Consider the following 13700-nt stretch of genomic DNA (forward strand, 5'->3'; position numbering starts at 1 on the left):
CTATGAGAAAATACTTGTAGCATTAAAAAATAATAATAATGTTTTAAAGACAATTTTAATGTTTCTAATGTAGGAAGCATTTCCAAAGTGACAGCCCCTTCCCTTCTGATAGACTCGGACTCTTGAGCACCGCCCTCTCTCTAGCAGTGCACCAAATTGTATCTAGTAACTGCCCAGTCAATCATATTCCAGGAACTACATTGCCCACAATGCTGTGCAAGAACTGAAATAACCTGGAGCAAGCGATTGATTACAGGAGAACGGATCGATCTGCAGCTTAGCTAATCACTTGTCAGTGTGCAGATTGTATTGATGCACATATTGAATGGGGAAAAAAATATATATATATTTTTTAAAACGAACTGCAGCTTTAAAATGAATTCAGTTACAATTCATAACTGTCACGGTAGCTTATGACAAGATATAATGAACACCAAATATCTGGGTTGAACTGAACGAGGCTTAGATATAATAAAATATATTTATTCCTTAAAAAAGGTGAACACAGCAATATAGTACAATTAACAGACAAGAAGGTAACACTTACTTAGGGTTGGGGAATGGAGAAGTATCCGCTAGCAATTCTCCAACAATCCAGTGACATTCCAGGTGGAATCAGAAGCACAACTCCAGCACAACTAAAAACTGTAGGGTTGACACAGTTTATATACCTGTGCAACCCTATTCTTAACATTGAAATAAGCCTATTGGTGAACAATTATCTGTATCCACTCCTTAACGTGGAGACTAACAGACCAACAGACTAACCCATGCCCTCAGGCAACAATCAGACTGGCAGAGTTTGTTGATTGATTAATACTTAATCCCTAGACTTTGGGTAAACAATCAAGGCAGTTACTTTTTGATCACCGTGCTTAGGCTACTCAGCCGTCTGCCCTTCATGCCCTATTAGCCTAGCAAATGGCGTCTGCATTTTCAGAACAGATCCAAACTAAAATACATATACACTTTAATATCTACACATATTAATAAGTTCCATTTTGGTGGGCTCAGTGGGTCGACCTTTGCCAGTTTTTAATGCCTACAGTGACTCCACATATTGGCCAAATATGAACTCTCTGCGACCTCCAGAACTGGAGATACAGAAATGCACTTTAAAACATTAAAATACATGCTTATAAGGAAACATGGGAACAGGGGAACATACATTTTCAAGGTACAACAAGGTGCAAACCTCATCCCTGGACCGCAGTCCAGTTAACCCCTTGTCTCTCTGGTGAGGTCAGGGGATGGCCATATGGGGTTCAACCCCTTTAATACCGGGCCACCCCCTTTCTCCCTCTACAATAACCACCTGTAATTTACACATGGAAATGTTAATAGACTAAAGCACAGCAGTCTTCATTTTACAGCTAAGGATCTAGTTGTACCGCTGAGAAAATAACCCTCTATAAAAAAAATAATCCTCTACATTTTCTTCCCGTTATAATCCATGTAAATACTAGTGTAGTAGATGGTATTTTTGCCAGTCTCTGCCTCCATCTAGTGGCTGCCGGTAAGCTCTGCGGGTAACGTATATTGATACATAACTGACTATTTCCTCTCCCGTGTGTTTCCTGAACCCTCAATGGGGTGTTTGCACATCAGCCCCTCAGACGGCATCATTTTAGACAAGTCATTAGGGCTTTTTATTAAAACAGCCTGGTGCAAATATCACCAACTGAATTATTATTAGATCAGGGCCCAGTTGAAAAGCTTTTCACTTATTAATCGTGCGCCCTTCAACTTAAAGTTTCTCTCATTTGACTTCATATTAGGGTAACATTTCTGGGGTCCCTTTGCCTTGTGGCAGCCGATGTAAGAAGTGGCCACGTTCAGGAGAAATGTTATTAGATAGCAAGATCAATCTATGATCAAGATTTATCACTAGACTGACCAGCAGTAACCCTAAAACTCCACACTCCATGTCCAACTCTATTTATTGAGAGCTCCACCCTGCGCTCTTACTGGTAGCTAACACAATGCTTTGTGCTGACAGGACCTTCTCCGATGCTGGAATTCCTGCAGAGCCATAGAAAGTGGGAGCAATGTGATGGCTGAGTCCCCAAAACACGGAACTGTGGGAGGATCTCACAATTAATGGTGTGATCAGTGTGACAAGTGCAGGGGGCGGGGGTGTTGAAAACAAAGACTAAAATTAGGCGTAAGCAAAATCACAAATTATAAAATAAAAAATCTGTGTACAAATTGACCGGCTAAAAATAACTGGGACAGTGCTACTTCTCATAATATTTCTATGGTCCCACCACTGAATGTGGTAAGCATGCGAGTCCTTGTCCTGCAGAGCTTGCAATCAAATGCCCCCCCACCCCCCCAAGAGGGGCAGGTAAAGTGACTTGCTCAGTCACACAGATTGAAAACTGATTTAGCCCACTTCAAAGGTCAGGCCTTCTTAGCTGCTTGTTGTGTTATAGTGTATGTCTTTATTTATATAGCGCCAAAAGTGTACTCGGCGCTGCACAAAATACAGTACAGGGAATTATAATAATACCATAAGCGCAGCAAAATCAGACACTAGGAAAGGAAATCCCTGACCCGAAGAGCTTACAATCTAAGTGGTATGATGGGAGACTTACAGAGACATGCAAAAAATGCACAAAGCAGCGCACTGCCCAGGGAGACAGGTGGTAAAAAATGAAAAATATGTATTGTCTAACCAACATTACAAAGAAGGACGTACCTCCTTCTGAAGAATTATTTCACCTAAAATGGACTACAAGAATTACTACAAACTTTGGTGAGTTTTTTGGACTTTTATGACACAATTGTCTCCAATGAGGTGCAGCAAAGGGAGAGTATCATTTTTTTCTGTTACCTTCAGGAGGCTTAAGAAGTACTGGACTCGAGTCACTCACCTAGTAGTACACCCACTCCATAGATAAACCACATCTCTAGGATTCATTTATGGAAAATAATTAAATAATTCCAGGACTGTTGGAGCACCCACTACTTTCATATTTTGGATTTACAGAGACAGCAGGTGAGGGAATAAGTGCTGTAGATGGCAGTGCTTGGTCACAATGGGTGGTAGGAGTGACACGGGCTGCGGGGCAATAGCCATGAGTGCAGGCAATTGGGATGGTTGATTTGTGGGGCGAGTTTTAAGATTAGTCGGTAAGAAATCAGAAGGTTAGCACCATTTACAGGGGAAGAGATGGCAGGGAGGCGTGGGTGAGAGCAGGTGTGTATGTCTGGGTTCAGGCTTAGGGGAGATCCCCAGCAGCAGGAAGGAGTAGATAGAGGGTGTGAATAGAGGATTTGTGTGGGTGTTTTTTTTATTGAGGGGTAAATAAGTTGTTGGGAGAGAGGTGTATAAATAATGGTGCAGTGGGGAGTGAGGAAGTTGGAGAGAAGAGACGTTCACAAAGGAGTGAGGAAACAGTAAACAGAGAAAGCAATAGGGAGGGCATAGTGAGGCCTCACTCAGACAGGCCGCGTTGAGACGTGCGCACGTCCGTCACAATTTCTGGTTGTTCGGTGGGAGTTTTCAAACTGAAACTCCACCGACGGCAAAGTGCAGCGTTGTCGCTGTGACATTTTGCCACCACAACCAAAATTGAAATTTGGTGCTACAGTCGCGTGATGTTAGTTGGTTCAGCCAATAAAGGCGAACCAACTCCGTGACGTGTCTGTTATGCCCCCCCGCCACGCACTCAAACGCCGCGACCCAACTCCTGCAGTTTGAGCAGAGATCGCTGGGCTGCAGGAGCGCGGCGGAGGCGCAAACGCAAGCACGCCGAAGTAGCAGCCTGTCTGAGCGAGGCCTGAGATGCAGAAGGAGAGACGCCCCAGGTATTGGGGGACAGGAAGAGTGACGCCCCAGGTATTGGGGGACAGGAAGAGTGACGCCCCAGGTATTGGGGGACAGGAAGAGTACAAATGATCACAGCTTTTAGCAAGTCAAGTTCTCACAGTTGCAAAGTTGTTCATTCTGGCTTTGTAAAGCGGCTCCCCTAGTCTTGTCTGCTCTTCATTGCTTTGCGACTCGGCGCTGGCAGCAGTTAAGAGGTTTAGAAACCAATTAACATTTGCATATAACGACACTTGCATCCGATGCCCTGTTCCTGCTGCCAGGGGTAGGGGGCGCCCTCTGCTGCCTTTTCACCATGCCGTTATTTTCTGGAGGTAGAAAGAATTCAGTGGTAGGTGAAAAACTGCTGTTCTCCACTGGAATAGGAACAATGACATGTCTGTCCCAGAACCACGCATCTCAGAGCTGGGACGCGGCTGCAGCTGCTGACCGGTAACACGGGCCCTAACCTCTGTCACTCTACCAAGTAGCCGTATCAGCGAAACGCCTGCACCAGCTGGGTAACCCGTCAGTGACCAGAGTTAGCTGCCAACCAGGACAGCGGCACAGGAGATAACCCACCCGGAAATGATTTTATGTACGCAGGCGCCAGGGGTGGGATTCTCTCTGAGTCATGCTGGACACGTCCCTGGTTCTCATTGGGTATCCGTTACCTGCCGGTGAAACAGGCCACCAACAGGTCAGGTTTTCAGGATATCCCTGCTGTAGCACAGATGGCTCAATCAGTGGGTCAGTCGTTGATCAGCCACTGATTGAACCACCTGTACGGAAGTAAGCTATTCGACTGAGCCACCTGTGCTGAAGCAGACTGAGCCACTGATTGAGCCACCTGTGCTGAAGCAGGTTCTGCGACTGAGCCACTGATTGAGCTACCTGTGCTGAAGCAGCGATATCCACCTGTGCTGAAGCAGGGACAGTCGAAGACTGAGCCACTGATTGAGCCACTTGTACTGAAGCAGGCTCTTCGACTGAGCCACTGATTGAAACACCTGTGCTGAAGCAGGGATACCCTGAAAACCTGACCTGTTGAGTGGTCTTGAGGACTGGAGTTGAGAGCCCCTGTGTACAGCATTGTATAAAAACAAGGCAGTTTAATTTTATATATATGCTGCCAGTCTTATTTAGAAAGTTGTGCTGCCATGTGTTTAGAGATCCAGAGTTCAAATGCTCTTACGCTGATCCCTCTGCAGAAGCTGTTTTAGGATTACAAAACACCCCTGCACAGGGTATATGAGTGCATGGTGTATATGAGCGCATGGTGTATATGAGCGCATGGTGTATATGAGTGTATGGTGTATATGAACACAGGGTATATGAGTGTATGGTGTATATGAACACGGTATATGAGTGCATGGTGTATATGAGTGCATGGTGTATATGAGAACAGGGTATATGAGTGTATGGTGTATATGAACACAGGGTATATGAGTGCATGGTGTATATGAGAACAGGGTATATGAGTGTATGGTGTATATGAGCACAGGGTATATGAGTGCATGGTGTATATGACCACAGGGTATATGAGTGCATGGTGTATATGAGCACAGGGTATATGAGTGCATGGTGTATATGCGAACAGGGTATATGAGTGCATGGTGTATATGAGCACAGGGTATATGAGTGTATGGTGTATATGAACACAGGGTATATGAGTGCATGGTGTATATGAGCACAGGGTATATGAGTGTATGGTGTATATGAACACAGGGTATATGAGTGCATGGTGTATATGAGCACATGGTATATGAGTGCATGGTGTATATGAGCACAGGGTATATGAGTGCATGGTGTATATGAGCACAGGGTATATGAGTGCATAGTGTATATGAGCACAGGGTATATGAGTGCATGGTGTATATGAGCACAGGGTATATGAGTGTATGGTGTATATGAGTGCATGGTGTATATGAGCACAGGGTATATGAGTGCATGGTGTATATGAGCACAGGGTATATGAGTGCATGGTGTATATGAGCACAGGGTATATGAGTGCATGGTGTATATGAGCACAGGGTATATGAGTGCATGGTGTATATGAGCACAGGGTATATGAGTGCATGGTGTATATGAGCACAGGGTATATGAGTGCATGGTGTATATGAGCACAGGGTATATGAGTGCATGGTGTATATGAGCACAGGGTATATGAGTGCATGGTGTATTTGGTTATTGTTATGTACCAAAAAAAACAAAACTGAAAAAAACAAAACAAAATTACATTATGCCCCAATTGTGCCCGATTTTTTTGAAGTATTCCTACTTTTAATTGGTGTGATGTTCCAGCTTCTTTATGTGTAAATGAAATCAGAGTCCCACTGTACAATGATAGTTTATTATTAGGAATAACCTCCTATAATACGTAACATTACTTACAAAGGGGAAACCGCTCAGTGTTGAAAATGTTGGTTTCTACTTTGAAACTCACTTCTGTTTAGGGCAGGGTTTGCAACTCCAGTCCTCAACAGGTCAGGTTTTCAGGATATCCCTGCTTCAGCACAGGTGGCTCAGTCAAAGACTGAGCCTCTGATTGGGCCACCTGTACTGAAGCAGGGATATCCTGAAAACCTGACCTGTTGGCTCTTGATGGGAATCTTTGAACATGCCTAGGAAATGAAATAGTTGGACAATAAAGGGTTATTTCATGCATCTCAGCAGTTTTTAGCCACATCATTCCCATATCTTGGGCCCTTACTGCCAGGTCTGACTCAGCACAGCAAACAACTCCACCTGCATTGTCAATGCTGCCTTATAACCAGTGAGAGTGGCCAGGTCAGTCAGTGTACATAGGACTGTTACTCCTTACAGTCCGCCCGTCGCTTGGTTACCAGATTGGAGCGGAGATTGCCAGCTAGAGGTGGTTCTTAGCCATGTCTCATTCACAAGAGACCCCACCTATTCAGATAATAAACATGGGCATTTAAGGGAAGATAAAAACCACTTGGTATACTTACACACTCGCTCACTCGCTCACTCACTCACTCACTCACTCACTCACACTCTTGCGTTCTGCTCAAGGATGTCTTCTCTCTACCGCCTTTTGTATCTAAGGCTGAGTCCCCGCTGGCGCTGAGCGCTCTCATGCTTGGAGAGCGCTCCAAGCATGAGCGCCAGGTGTCCTGCTTGTACGCGGGGGGGGGGGGGAGCATTGCGGGTAGTTGAGTGCGCGGGTAAGTATAGGTTTTTTTGTTTACCTAAGCGCCGATCGCGGGTGAGTGTGTGTGCACGAGCGCCGCACGCACCGCATGAGCGGGGACATACATATATCTATATATGTAAGTAACCGCCGCAAGCGCAGCCCGCTCAGCGCTAGCGGGGACTCAGCCTAAAGCCCTCTCCCGCCTTAAACCTTTCTCTCTGACTGCCCCCCACCTCTGGAATGCCCTTCCCCTCAATATACAACTAGCACCCTCTCTATCCACCTTTAACGCCCATCTTAATACACACCTGCTTAACGAAGCATATGAGTAGCTCCGTGGCTAATACTGTACACGATACATAAACCTTGGCCCCCTGCAGACGCACTTACCAGAATGCCCTCCTACTGTCTTTGTACGTTCTTACTACCTACCAGTCTAATGATTTTATGCTCCTCGGGGCAGGGATCCCCCTTCCTATTGTTACTTTTATGTCTGAAGCACTTATTCCCATTATGTGTTATTTATATTATCTGTTTTTTATATGATTGTCACGTGTATTACTGCTGTGAAGCGCTATATAAATAAAGACATACATACATTCATACACTCACTCACACTAACCTTCCTTGAGCCCTAAGTGAAGGGCAAACGTGCCAGGGGGGTTAAGACTTCCCTCTCACCTCCGCGATTGCTCCCTGGCCTCTCTCTCTCCCCCCCCCCTTTTGGGTAACGGGAGTGACGAGGTCAGGGGACTAGGGAGGTTATGTAGTTCGGCTTGCAGGGTGAGTGGTCAGTCTGAAAAATCTAACAATACTGGACACAATTGTGAAAGGTGCGACGCGCTCGACACACACACACACACCTCTCTCCGCTCCATGCTGTTTCCTCCTCTCCTTGGTTCCACCCCCAATTAGGATGGAGGAAGCTGGCCAGCCCCCTAGCAGCAGCCCTGCTCCCTCCCTGCTCGGGAAAATCCTGCGCCCTCCCCAAGCCGGTCAGGCCACTATGTCCAGAGAGGTAATACCGGTCACATACACGTCCAGTATTACTTCTAATATTTTACTGGACAGTGTCCAAATAGAGGACAGTCTGGTTCAATGCTGGACACCTGGGAACCCTACAACGTGACGTAACAGGAAGAAGGGCTTCATACATAAAAGTAACATTAGGAAATGGAGTCCCTCCCCCGGAGAGCTTACAATCTAAGTGGTAAGTAGGGAGAACTTAGAGAGACAGTAGGGGGGTGTAATGGGTGACAGGCCCTGTGCTATTTTTATGATGAGAGACCCCACAAATCTAATACCGGCTAGTGAGAAAAGAGGAAGCGCACTTTGCTCAAAGAGATACATTTCTCATGTCCCGTGTCCAACCTGAATGTGGTGAGATGGGAGGAGGAGATGGGATTAGACAAAGAGGGAGGGCGAGTGACAGAGAGGAGGCAGACCAGGAAAGAACCAAATGCCTGTCAGACTGTCTCAGAGTTCAGGGAGGAGAGAGATTGCTGCATGTGCCCGGGAGAGAGAGAGAAGCCACAGAGGGAATAAGGGAGAGAGAGAGAGAGAGAAGGAATAAAGGAGAGAGGGAATAAGGGAGAGAGAGGAAGTAAGAGCGGCGCCTGGAAAAACTTGGGAAAGGCACAGAGAGGACGACCCCAAACAGGGAAATGACTAATGCTGTGTGACTTCATTCTGTGCAAAGGGCTTCACATTGTGCAGCCAAGGAGGATTTACAGGAGACGGACTGCAGCCTCCCGGGGAGGGAGACCGTCGCATGGTGTGAGAGGTGGGTGACAGGCATGCGGCGGTATCACTACAAGCCTCTGTTCTCTATAGGTGGCCAACTCCAGTCCTCATGGGCCACCAACAGGTCAGGTTTTCAGGATATCCCTGCATTAGCACAGGTGGCTCAATCAGTGGCTCAGTCGAAGACTGGGCCACTGATTGAGCCACCTGTGCTGAAGCAGGGATATCCTGAAAACCTGACCTGTTGGTGGCCCTTGAGGACTGGCGTCGTCTGAGCCACCTATGCTGAAGCAGGGATATCCTGAAAACCTGACCTGTTGGTGGCCTTTGAGGATTGGTGTTGGCCAGTCGTTGACTGAGCCACGTGTGCTAAAGCAGGAATCTCCTGAAAACCTTGCCTGTTGGTGGCCCTTGAGGACTGGAGTTGGCAAGTCGTTGACTGAGCCACTTGTGCTGAAGCAGGGATATCCTGAAAACCTGGCCTGTTGGTGGCACTTGAGAACTGGAGTTAGCCACCGCTGCTTTAGGTGTTTGTTGAGCAGGTGCAAAGGCAACAAATGATATTTGACACGGCTGTTCCCCCCCCTTCCACCCCCCAAGAAATGGCCGGGGAGTGGGTGTAATGGGAAGTGTTGCAGGCTCCTCGAGCAGCCTAAGGGTTAAAATCCAGGACTGGCATACAGTCCTCCACTCGGAGCTGGGTAAATGGGAGCCTATGATAATGGGGTCAGTTCCTGAGCTATAATGAAGGGGTGAGGATGCGATGGATAATTCATGTTTACTGACGAATGTATCTTGGGTGTATTAGATTGTAAGCTGTTCGAGTCAGGGGTTAGTTTTGCCTGCAAGTTCCTCTAGCACGGTGCAAAGATATATTTTATTATCAGAATAATAATAATATTATTATTAATAATAATATTATTAATAATAATAATAATAATATTTCAGCAAAAGATAACCCCCAAGTACCGTGTAAAAATCCTGGAACAAAGCAGAAAGTCATTTGTTTAAAGTGCAAATAGGAACACACTTTTGAAAAATACTCTTTGTTAGCCCCCGTTTTGGGGTTTTAATTCTTTTCTTGAGGATCCGTGTATCGGATAACCTTTCCAGGGAGGAATAAGAATGAAACACTGCGGTGCATATTTTTTATCTTGCTCTTCTTTACTGCGTCTCCAACTCCAACAAACAATATAATCGTTTAGAGAAAGCAGAACGGCATCCGGCTGCTTTAAATCCGTCCTCCCTGATCCCCGCCCGGGGCATGAAACCTGACATGGGTGCTGTGTGATAAACCTCGGGGATATAATGCAGACTGAGCCTTCACACTGAGCTCTCTTCCCACTATAACAAAAGAATAATAATTAGCATTATTACTGCTGGGCAGGCGGAGGCCAAGAAATAAAGCATACCTGTCTTAGGTCACCTGTGTGATAATAATCCTAAGCCCCTCCCCCACCGACAACACCTGGGGGGTTATAAAGAGGGCTCCTGAAACGCCTTGGGGCATAGGTATGGAAACAAAAGTGGGGGCAATTCTGGGGCAAAATATGATATGAACGAGACTTTTTTCTTTGATATATACGTTGCGTTAGTTTGCCCCAGAATTGGCCCACTTTGCCTCGCTACATATACTTGATACACAGTCTCTCTTTGGTAAGACTCATGTTTCATATGGACCTCTTGTTGGCGGGTAATCAGGGTATAGGGAGAGATTACATTGCGCAGTAGGAGGAGTTAGAGGAGTTGCGTGATGCGCATTGCATGATCTATTAATTTCTGCACCTCTTCCCACATGCGCTGTGTATATATATATATATATATATATATATATATATATATATATATATGCCCATTACAGGGGGATTTGATTAAATTATAGGGTTTTTTAATAAAAGGAGTGCCTATGCTGTATTTAAGACTATTTGTATCTATGGATGAGTCTAGTATAGGAGTGGGCAACTCCAGTCCTCAAGGGCTATCAACAGGTCAGGTTTTCAGGATATCCCAGCTTCAGCGCAGGTGGTGCAGTCTTCGACTGAGTCACTGATTGAGCCACCTGTGCTGAAGCAGGGATATCCTGAAATCCTGACCTGTTGGTGGCCCTCAAGGACTGGAGTTACCCACCCCATGTCTAGTATATGAGAACCCTTACTTGTCACATAGTCATTTTGCTTAGGAGTGTCTGAGCTACAGTATATACACTGTATTATGCAGTGTCGGTGAAATCCTGAAGTGAATTTTGCACCAAAGTGCACAGGGTTTGCATGGTGCGTGCTACAGATAGAATATGCATCGCTGGCTCTTTGGCACTTATATAGTTAAATGTCTCCACGATGCATTGAATTCAGTAAATAAAAGCCACCCTTGCTATACGCAGAACTGTACACTTTCCTGCACAGAATCCCTTTATACATCTTCTCCCAAAGCTAACACTGTAAATCACTTTCCATTTGTCAGCCTTTGTTAAATACAGTATCCTCCTTCTCTTAACCTCTCTGCTCCTGGAGTTAGCGGCTCTGTGCTCTGCATACTGAGTGATGGACATTGTTCTGCATACATTCAGATCGGCAGAAAATCCTTTCATTGCTTCGAGCTGCATCAGACACCACCGTACTCGTGTAACTGGGAAGATATTACGTGTCATCTCTCTTCTTATATACAGACAATGATCTAATGCAGAGGTTTCCCACCTTTTTTTGGTTAAGGAACCTTATAATTATATTGGGAAATTCTGCAGAACCCCAACCCTCTCTAATAGCGCGTCTGAGATCAGAAGCATTGTAAGGAACCCCAACCCTCTCTAATAGCGCGTCTGAGATCAGATGCATTGTAAGGAACCCCAACCCTCTCTAATAGCGCGTCTGTGATCAGATACATTGTAAATTCTTCTGTATTTGGTCCAATTTTCAAATGACCTGATTATTGCGGGGAACCCTTTAGAAATGCCCGAGGAACCCTGGTTGAAAAATACTGATCTAATGTTAATACAGATCATATAGCCGGAGCCGCGGCACAAAAAGCAAAAGGCAGCGGCTCTGAAGGTAAAAGCCACGGCAAGCTGTCTTGGACGTCCCGCTTTTTGGCACCAGCTGCCGTGGTTGCATTTCCGTGGCTTTCCTCTGCAGAAAGTCTAGCTTCATCTGCACACAGATAGTTATTGTTACACACATATATAAAAGTGAGTATTGCTCTGCTGCACACATACTCGCATGCTAGTATACATGGACACACACACACACACACACACACACACACACACACACACACACACACACACACACACACACACACACACACACACACACACACACACACACACACACACACACACACACACACACACACACACACACACACACACACACACACACACTGTCCAGCAGGGAAGGGGCCAGAGTGGCATATTCTCAGAAGGAACAGTCATTCGGCTCCTTGGTATGTAGGTAAACACCTGGAACAGCAAACAAACTGCACATGTGAGATCATGGTTACATAGTTACATGGTACAAAAAAGACGTACGTCCATCAAGTTCAACCTATGCTAAAGTTAAATGACAGATACTTTGTCCTATAGCTATACTTTCAGTATATTGATCCAGAGGAAGCCAAACACACAACCCCAGTGACATTATCCAATGATATCTCATAAGGGGAAATAAATTCCTCCCTGACTCAGTAATAATCAGATTACTCCCGGGATCAGCAACGTCCCCATGTTTGAAAAGAAAGTGAGGTGGAACAGTTTGGATGTTTACCAACAGCAAATAAGGGAGAAGCTCGGCAGGAGCTGCTAAAGAGTATACTTTAGAGCTGCGGTGCGCAAACTGGGGGGGGGGCGAGAAATTCATCTGGGGGGGGCGCGGGTGGTTGCAGAGGCCCCGCGCTCTTCCCCAATGCATTTAATTTAATGCCGGGGGATCGCGTGAGGCCTCTGCAACACTCCTCTTGCCTTGTTTCAGCTGGCTGTGCGACGCGTCGCCATGGCAACGCAGCGTCAAATGATGCCGCGGAGCCATGTGACGTCGCATGCGTCAAATGGCGCCGCTGGTCACGCGGGTCCCCTCCCTTCCCTCCCCCTCCCTATTCTGCCTCAGTATATCATTTCATGCATCATTAGATGCGAGGGGGGGGGCACGACCGAGGAAGGAGCAGATAGGGGGGGGGGGGGGCGCAGGCGTGAGGAGTTTGCGCACCGCTGCTTTAGAACAGGGGCGCTCAACTCCAGTCCTCAAGCCCCCCTAACAGGTCAGGTTTTCAGGATATCCCTGCTTCAGCACAGATGGCTCAATCAATCCCTGCTTCAGCACAGGTGGCTCAGTCTTTGACTGAGCCTCTGAGCCACCTGTGCTGAAGCTGGGCTATCCTGAAAACCTCACCTGCGGAAGGGGGGCTTGAGGACTGGAGTTGAGCGCCCCTGTTCTAGGTGTGCGCGAAACTCCAAAATGTTTGTGTTTTTTTTTTTTTTTAAACTAAAAATCAGTTTCTCAGATTTCCACCATTAATTTGCTGCTTCGCCAATGATTTGCCACGATTTTGCAAGTGATTGGTCAGGCATTCTCCCCTCTCCAGCCAAACCCAGATTTCCCGCTCCAGGGGGGAGTTGTATCCTGAGTTAGAATCCGCAGCACATTGTGCGCGTTCTGGGACTCGGCTCTAACCGATTTGCAACTCTCTTTTTTTTTCTTCTGTCTTTGGAAAAAAAGGGTAACTTTTGCATGGCTCGCGACCTCAGACGCCCTTGGGCTTGGCACATCTCTGCACACCCTTCTCTCCTGGTGGGAACTCCGTTATTTATGATTGTAATGATGATACCTTTGTTTCATAACTACACACCTGGCAGATTGGGACGCCAGGCGGCTTCTCTTAAAAATACTAGACATAATGGTGAAATGTGCAACATGTTCGATACACGCTCCATGCAGTTTCCTCCTCTCCTTGGCACCACCCTTATGCTCCTGACACCTCATGGTTGGCTGCATTACCCCG

At 46.3% G+C, this 13700-nt stretch overlaps 1 protein-coding gene across 3 annotated transcripts in view; it reads left to right on the plus strand.

Moving 5' to 3' along the window:
* Window positions 1-8471: 8471 nt before the first annotated feature.
* The window catches only part of ARHGEF2 (Rho/Rac guanine nucleotide exchange factor 2), a 160555-nt gene continuing 155326 nt past the window's right edge, over window positions 8472-13700 (plus strand). For 2 of the 3 annotated variants that reach the window (XM_075607841.1, XM_075607843.1), the window contains exon 1: window positions 8473-8751. The gene's annotated coding sequence lies outside the window, so the exon portion shown is untranslated. Of the gene's footprint in view, window positions 8752-13700 lie in introns of all 3 variants that reach the window. The other variant, XM_075607845.1, reaches the window with a different exon arrangement.

The sequence above is a fragment of the Ascaphus truei genome, chromosome 7, assembly GCF_040206685.1.
Source record: "Ascaphus truei isolate aAscTru1 chromosome 7, aAscTru1.hap1, whole genome shotgun sequence".
Taxonomy (NCBI): domain Eukaryota; kingdom Metazoa; phylum Chordata; class Amphibia; order Anura; family Ascaphidae; genus Ascaphus; species Ascaphus truei.